Consider the following 8152-nt stretch of genomic DNA (forward strand, 5'->3'; position numbering starts at 1 on the left):
TCCTATCACTTCTTCTTAAGAAAGATGAGGGCAAAGTTGAGGACTTTTCATCCTTCCATTCTTTCTCAAGAAATATTTGTTGAGTGCCTACGTAGTGTCAGACTAATTCCAGGCACTGGAGATTAGACAGATAAGACATAACCCCTACTTTGAAGGAGTCTACAGTACAGTTACAGAGATAAACAAATCAACTGCTCCCTGGCTGGATAGCTCAGCTGGTTGGAGCATAGTCCTGATACACCAAGGATGCAGGTTCGGTCCCCGGTCAGGGCACTTACAAGAATCAACCAATGAATGCATAAGTAAGTGGAACAACAAATCAACATATCTCTCTCTCTCTCTCTCTCTCTCTCTTCCTTCCTCCCTTCTTCTCTCTAAAACATCAATCAATAAAAAGTATAAAATTAAAAAATAAAAAATCAGATCAACTGTTAATTGCAAGGCACTCAGATAAATGCTGAGATAGGTTTAAGAACAGACTATTAAGAAAGCACACAGCAGGGCCAAGACCTCCTTCTGGGGGGCAGTCAAGGTGAAGTTTCCAATTGCACTGGTGTCAAAAGTTAGACCTGAGGGTACACTAGGGGTAGCCAGCTGAAAGGGGACAGCACAGGCAAAAGCCCGGAAGTAAGCGGGCACATGACATATTTGCAGACCTGCACAGAGTTTGGTATGATGGGAGATGAGGTAGAAAACATCAAAATAAATAAATAAGTGAAATAAATAAGGTCCATATCCTGAAGCCACAGTGGAGCCACAGGACAGTGGTGAGTCAGACAGTTACATGATCAGGATTGTGTTTTCAAAAATATCTCTCTGGCAATAGTATACATAATGGATTAGAACAGAGCACGATGAGACAGAGAGAAAGTAGTCAGGGTCCACTGTGGTACTCTGAGAGAGGGAGGAGTCCAGAGAAAGGAATAGAGAGACACAATTAGGAATAAAATTGACAGCACTTGACGGGTTATCTGAGTTTGCACCCAAAGACGGCGCTATAATTTATGGCTTGACTAATGTGTGTGGATTTAAGGAGGTATTATTATAAGTTTAAAATAAAGAAACATGATAAAAATAGTTAATTCTCTAATATTCTGAGGTTGCCGTTTGAAACCCTGGGCTTGCCCAGTCAAGGCACATATAGGAGTTGATGCTTCCTACTCCTCCCCCTTCTCTCTCTTTCCTCTTCCTCTTTCTCTCTTTAAAAAAGATTCTCTAATATTGATGCTAAAGAGCTACATTCAAATTTCATATTCATATTTAATAAAGTAACTGAATTCTAATCCTAGTCAACTTTATCATATAATAATTTATTGAATTTTTTAAACTATGCAAATCAAATTCAATTTCGAAACTAGCTACTGATGGGAATGAATAATAAAATAAAAATATGTAGAGCTAAAAGGCATAAAGCATGAGTCCATAGTTCTCAATTATTTTCATCTCACAGTTCAAATTCAGTGAGTAGTCCATTTAACCCTGTACCATTAATATACAGTATGGCAATATTTCTTTTTTCTAGGAAATAAAAAGGTGATGTTTTAGAGCCAAATGGAGCTTCCAGAGATAACCAAATACAGAATTTTTTAGGTTGGAACTGTTGTATAACAACATTAAAATATTTTAAGATTAAAAAAAATCTCAGAATACAATTATGCTGAAACACAGGAGGTGCAACGCAAGAGATACATGTTTGATACCTACCACAAGTGTGGGGGGCTCGGACCTGGGGTTGTGCGGATCAAATGAGGCAGTATTTGAAAATATTTGAAACTGGACCTCCATCTTACACCCCTCACAAAAATTAACTCAAAATTGAATAAAGATTGAAATGTAAGATTAGAAACCACAATACTCCTAAAAGAAAACACAGAGGAAATGCTCTTTGACATGGCTTTTGGCAATGATTTTTTTGGATGTGACATCAAAAGTAAAAGCAACAAAAGCAAAAAGAAAATAGTAATAAAAAAATACAAAGAGGGACTATATCTAATTAAGAGAGCTACTGCATGCAAAAGAAACAATCAACAAAATGAAAAGGCAACTTACAGAATAAGAAAAAATACTTGCAAACCACATATCTCATACAGGATTAATATCTAAAATATATTAAAAACTTCCACAACCCAATAGCAAAAAAACAAACAAACAACCCCCCCCCCAAATAATCCAATTTTTTAAAATGGGCAAAGAGGCCCTGGCCAGGTTGCTCAATTGATAGAGCATCATCTTGACATGCTGAAGTCACAGGTTTGATCCCCTGTCAGGCTATATGCAAGAAGCAACAAATGAGTGCACATGTAAATGAAACAACTAAGTGGAATGAGTTGATGCTTTTTTCTCTTTTTCTCTTCTTCCTTCTTTCTCTCTTCCTCCCTCTCTCTCTCTCTAACAAATCAATAGAATAATTAAAAAAAAATGGGCAAAGGATCTTAATAGACATCTTTCGAAGTAGATTTTCAAATAGCCAACTCATGCATGAAAAGGTGCTCAACATCACTAATAATTAGGAAAATGCAAATTAAAACCGCAATGAGAAATCCTGTCACATCTGTTAGAATTCTATTATCAAAAAGACAAAAGATAACAAGGGCTGGTAAATATGTAGTGAAAAGGAAACCCCCGTACATTGTTGGTGGGCTTGAAAATTGGTACAACCACTACGAAAACAGTATGGCAGTTCCTCAAAAAAATTAAATTAGAACTAATGTGATTCAACGATTCTGCTTCTGGGTATATATCGGAAAGAAATGAAATCACTCTACTGAAGAGTATCTGCACGCCATGTTCATGGCAGCGTTGTTTATAATAGGCAATGCATGGAAACAACCTAAGTGTCCGTCAATGGATGAATGTGTCAAGGAAATGTGGTATATAAATATTACTCAGCCATAAAATAGAATGAAATCTTGACATTGTGACAACATGAATGAACCTTGAGGGCACTATGCTATGTAAAATAAGTCAGACAGACTGTATGATCTCAATTATATGTGGAATCTTAAAAAAAAAAACTCAAAAAAAGACAGTAGGTTGGACTGGGGGCAGGGGGTAGGGGGATGAAGGTGATCAAAGGATGCAAACTTCCAGTTATAAGATGAATAAATTCTGGGGATAGAAATGTACAGCAGGGTTACTATTGTTAAGAGTACTGCTTTGTATATTCAAAAGTTGTCAACACAGGCCTGACCTGTGGTGGCGCGGTGGATAAAGCGTCGACCTGGAATGCTGAGGTCGCCGGTTCAAAACCCTGGGCTTGCCTGGTCAAGGCACATATGGGAGTTGATGCTTCCGGCTCCTCCCTTCTCTCTCTCTCTCTCTCTCTCTCTCTCTCTCTCATTCTCTCTCTCTCCTGTCTAAAATGAATAAATAAAGTCTTTAAAAAAAGTTGTCAACACATACACAAATTGCAACTCTATGAGGTGATGGATGTGTTAGCTAACCCTATGGTGGTAAACATTTCACAATATATACATACGTCAAATCACATTATACCTTAAACTTACACAATGTTGTATGTTGATTATATCTCAACAAAGCTGGGAAAAAATAAAATAAACTCACAAAGAAAAGGTTGATGTTGAGGATTGTTAGTCAAACAGAAAATTATTTAAAGTATCAATTTCTCAATAGCTGACTCTTCTGATTGGAACATGAGAAAACCAGACTCTTTCACCCAACAATAACTGTCTTCCTAAAACAGCCTAACTTCCTAAGTGGAAGTTGAAATCATCCTAAAAGCATCAGGAATTTTCCTAAAGAGCAAATGCCCCATTGTGTTATTTCCCTTTACAGAAAAACAATATGTACCTTTGATGTTATGACACCTGAAGGATTTGTAGTTTTGCTTCCTTGAGAAGCTTAGCAAGAAACTAATTTGATTTAGTATTATTTCAAAATTATAGAAGTTATTAAAATATTCTAGACAATATGGCAATTTAAGGGTGCAGACAGGATTAGACTGAAACTTAGTTGGCTCTTGTAAAAAGGAAATCAACTAAGTAATTATTTTCAAATCAATTTAAAAGCATTTATTAAGCACCTACAGTATGCCAAGCACTATCTCCAGTGTTCTTCCCACTGGAGCAGGACATAGTCACTGATTTTGCAATTAATGGGGCTAACAAACACATACCTAACTAATAAAAATACATGGCAGAATGAAATGAGCTGTATAATTCTTGTATAAGCAATGTACATTTAGGCCATCTTGGAAGGAGAAATTTATTTAATAAATGTTGAGGCAGAGAAGGGAGAAAAAAGGAGGAAAAAGAGTCTAACAGCAGAGAATAAGTTAATATTCACCTCTCCGGCCCCTTCTCCCCACCCCCAACCATTCCCATTTCTCAACCCCTGAGGGTCACCTTCCTCTAGGATGTCTCAGAAAAAGGATGTTTGCCTCCCATTTGCTCCTGAGTCACCCTTTTTGCAGCTGCTTCTGTGAGTCACTTGCTTCCCCCATGGCCCTCTGCTCTGATTCTCCATCCTGTTCCCCCCACCTGGGTGATCTGGGATTCCTCTTCTCTGATATGATGAAGGTCTCCATGGAAAGAGATAAGATCACACCTCCTTTTGGTGCTCTACTCTTTAATTTCCCACCACACCAATACAGAGCTTGTGCAAATCTAACAGACTTAATTAAAAGGTTGGTGAAAACCAAGTAGATATATAATATAGGAGAAAACCTAAAATTAAATGACAAATAGGACAATTCTCACAGCCAAGGGGTAAAATGATAAGTCCTTTACAGGTGTCCTTTTGTAGAAATATCTTAGTTTCTAACTTTGCTCCCTTGCTTAAAGTCTAGTTTCTCTTGCCCCTTCTAGTATGGCTTAGTTCTTCAGTCCTCCAAATGCAAATCCTTATTGCTACTGCACGGACTCCACCCTTGCCCCAGGGCCTGCCTCCACTTGTGTAACTAAAGGACACAGCAGCCATAGCAGGAGGGCACTGATTTAATGGGGTGACTCAGAGACAGCTACAGTAAGCTTTGCACTGCAATTCTCTTTTGAGGTTTCCCTGCCAATGCAATGTGACACTATGCACCCTCATCATTCTTGCAGCCTTCCTGGTGGATAGCCATTGGACTAAACACAGCCCACATATCTTTCCTAGTAGAGTCAATATTTTTCAAAGATAATACTCTTTAAATCTATATTAAAGAAGATAAACTTTCTAAATATGAAGTTATCTGCCTATATTTCCCAGCACCCCCCACCCATCCACACACACAAAATGGCATTTCATAAAGTTGTACCAAGAAGTTTTGGGGGGGTTTTCCCTACTTTCAGGCAATTCCCAGAGGCTTACCTGTGTGTCAGAAATAAAGCCTTACCCACCAAGCAACAGAGCCACCTACTCCGATGGCCACATTAGTTACATAAAATGTGGAAGAAACTTTCAACTTTTTTCTTTGGGCCAAGTTGAATTCAGGGCCAGGCCTTTTCCGCCTAGTGGTCCCTGTTAGGGTTAGGGAGATAGAGGAAAAATCACAACAACACAAACTGATTTGGCTGCCTGGTGCACAATGACCCCATATGGCCTTAGGGTACAGAATCTGTCCCTTAATCTCAGGAATGAACATGTGACCAGCCTGAGCTGATCATGGTACTTTCTATTCTCAGCTATAGGAATTCATTCAAGGGTTAGAAACATGGTTCAAGCCTGCCAATCAGAATCCTGCTCCAGGATTTTATAACCTAACATTGGATAAGAGAAGCCCTTTTCCTCCATAGATGATGAAAGCCCAGGAATAGTAAAACTCTTGTTTTCCACCATAAAGAAAGAGCCTCTCTTCCACAGTAAAATTGAATAAAACCAGTATGCATTGGGAAGCAGAAGTGAGATTCAGAAGAGAATGCTATTTAGTGTTTGAATGCTTGGTTTTAGTCATTGAGGACTTCGAAACTGCTATAGTGCCTGAGAACCATGCTTGAGTCTCTAAGTTCTTCCAGTACTTTCAATTTAGCTTAACTTTTACTTACACTGAATTGAATGGAGTTGTTCTTCTTGCAAACAAAATGTTCCTGAGATTGTACCTTGTCCGGATCAAATCACCTGCCCTGAAGATGGGGGTGAAGATAGGAAAAGTAACCCTTCCGGTAAACATAAGCAAATCCTACGTATGTAATCGGAAGGTCCTTTTCTGGCTTATAGCATTATTCCACATATAGTCAAATGTGACCCTTCAGAAAAGAATTTTCTAACATGCTAGTATGATATCAAAGATCCAATATATCCTAATCAGCCAGTTGTTAAATAGAGCTTCACGGGAGGCCCAGGCCAGTCCCACTGGGCCTAGCCTCTCCTAAGTATTGAACCAATTGCATATGCCTCTGGATTGTCTTCAGACCATAACTGCAGTAGATCTATGTATGTGATGTCTAGTAAATATTGGGTAACTTATGATCAATGAAGCAAAATGGTGATGAGGCATTCCAAGAAGTGTACTTCGAATCAGTTTTATCAAGGTGATAAAGTTTGCTAAAGGCTTTTCTCTTCTTCCAGCCTTATACAAAGCATAAAAAAGCTTTTAGAATTGCATGATTGATGAGAAGTTTTGTAAGCTGGGCTTCCACTGATCTAAAAGGACTAACCAGGTCATGAAAAATGCCATTGCCACTAACCCAAACCTATTTCCTACGAAGACCTGGGTAGACTCAAGGAAACACTGCACGTATTCTTGTGAATATCACAACAGCATTTAACTTCTATCAGATCTGTGTGTCAATTCACAGAGCTTCTGATCCAGCCCTATAAAGAACTTCTTCAGGGATGTCAACATCTGGGTTGGCAACATCAACATCATCAGAAATATTGGAAAGTTTTTAGGGGGCTGGGACCTCCATCTTCTTGTAATTCTCCAAAGTGACAAACACAAAGGGGAAAAGGAGAGACACCACTCTCTGTTCTCTATGCCTTGTAGAAAACAGGGAGCGGTTCCTTTGGCTACATACAGACAAGTCTACAAGAAAGGCGGTATTGGAGACATCAAGAGAATGGGTACTGTTCAAGAAAAAATGTCCCACAGATGTTACCATGGCAGAACTGGAAGTGTCTCTAATGTCACCAGCACGCAATGGCTATTGTCATAAACTAACAAGTTAAGGGCAATGTTCTTATCAAGAGAATTAATGTATGTACTGAGCATATTAAGTCCTCTAAGAGCCGAGATAGCTTCCTGAAATGTGTGAAGGAAAATGATTAGGAAAGGAAGGGAACCAAAGAGAAAGGTACCTGGACTCAACTGAAGCACCAGCCTGCTCTGCCCAGAGCAGCACTCTGTGAGAACCAATGGGAAGGAGCCTGAGCTGCTGGGACCTCTGCCCTGTGAATTTGTGGAATGATAAGCATAACAATTAAAAAACCTTTGTACTGATGAAAGAAAGAAAAAAAGAAAGAAAGAAAGAAAGAAAGAAAGAAAGAAAGAAAGAAAGAAAGAAAATGAATTTCAGTGAAGTCTTTACCAATATCTAGACCAGAGAAAGCTGGGTAATTTGCAGACATTCAACCCAAGGCCCTACTCATTACAAAGGGGTAAGCAACTACAGTATCTACATTTTATACTTTAATTACAACTAAACATATCAAAGGTAATATGTGTTATTAACACATAGCCCAGATGTTAAGTGAATCCCCCTCCTCTTCACCTTTTAAAATGCTTCAGACTCTCATTCCACATTTTTCCAGTGAAAGTCTCCTCATTTCTGGGAATTCCCAGGGGACTTTCATTCTCATTGGTATTTCTGTTCTGAATGCTGCTTCTGCTGATTAGTTTAATTGGCAAATGATCTTGCCATGTGGCACACACTGTCCCTATTCTGCACCACATTCACCCAAACATGGAACTCAGCCCCTTGATTCCCGTAGGACACGAGCTCACACATGCCCTGTATTCACCCAAGGCATTTATGTGTATTGTAAAACTTACTAAAGATTTGGGACAGTGAAAGCGGGGTTTACATCAGAGAGATGTAAATTCACAAAACTGAACACTGCATATTGAACATCATAAAATATTTTAAGATACACCACCAGGCCCTGGCCGGTTGGCTCAGCGGTAGAGCGTCGGCCTAGCGTGCGGAGGACCCGGGTTCAATTCCCGGCCAGGGCACATAGGAGAAGCGCCCAATTGCTTCTCCACCCCTCTGCC

At 39.2% G+C, this 8152-nt stretch overlaps 1 pseudogene; it reads left to right on the plus strand.

Moving 5' to 3' along the window:
• The first annotated feature begins 2532 nt into the window (after positions 1-2532).
• LOC136319433 (large ribosomal subunit protein eL21-like) lies at positions 2533-7346 on the plus strand (annotated as a pseudogene).
• The last annotated feature ends 806 nt before the right edge of the window (positions 7347-8152 follow it).

This window comes from Saccopteryx bilineata, chromosome 1, assembly GCF_036850765.1.
Source record: "Saccopteryx bilineata isolate mSacBil1 chromosome 1, mSacBil1_pri_phased_curated, whole genome shotgun sequence".
In the NCBI taxonomy this organism is placed as follows: domain Eukaryota; kingdom Metazoa; phylum Chordata; class Mammalia; order Chiroptera; family Emballonuridae; genus Saccopteryx; species Saccopteryx bilineata.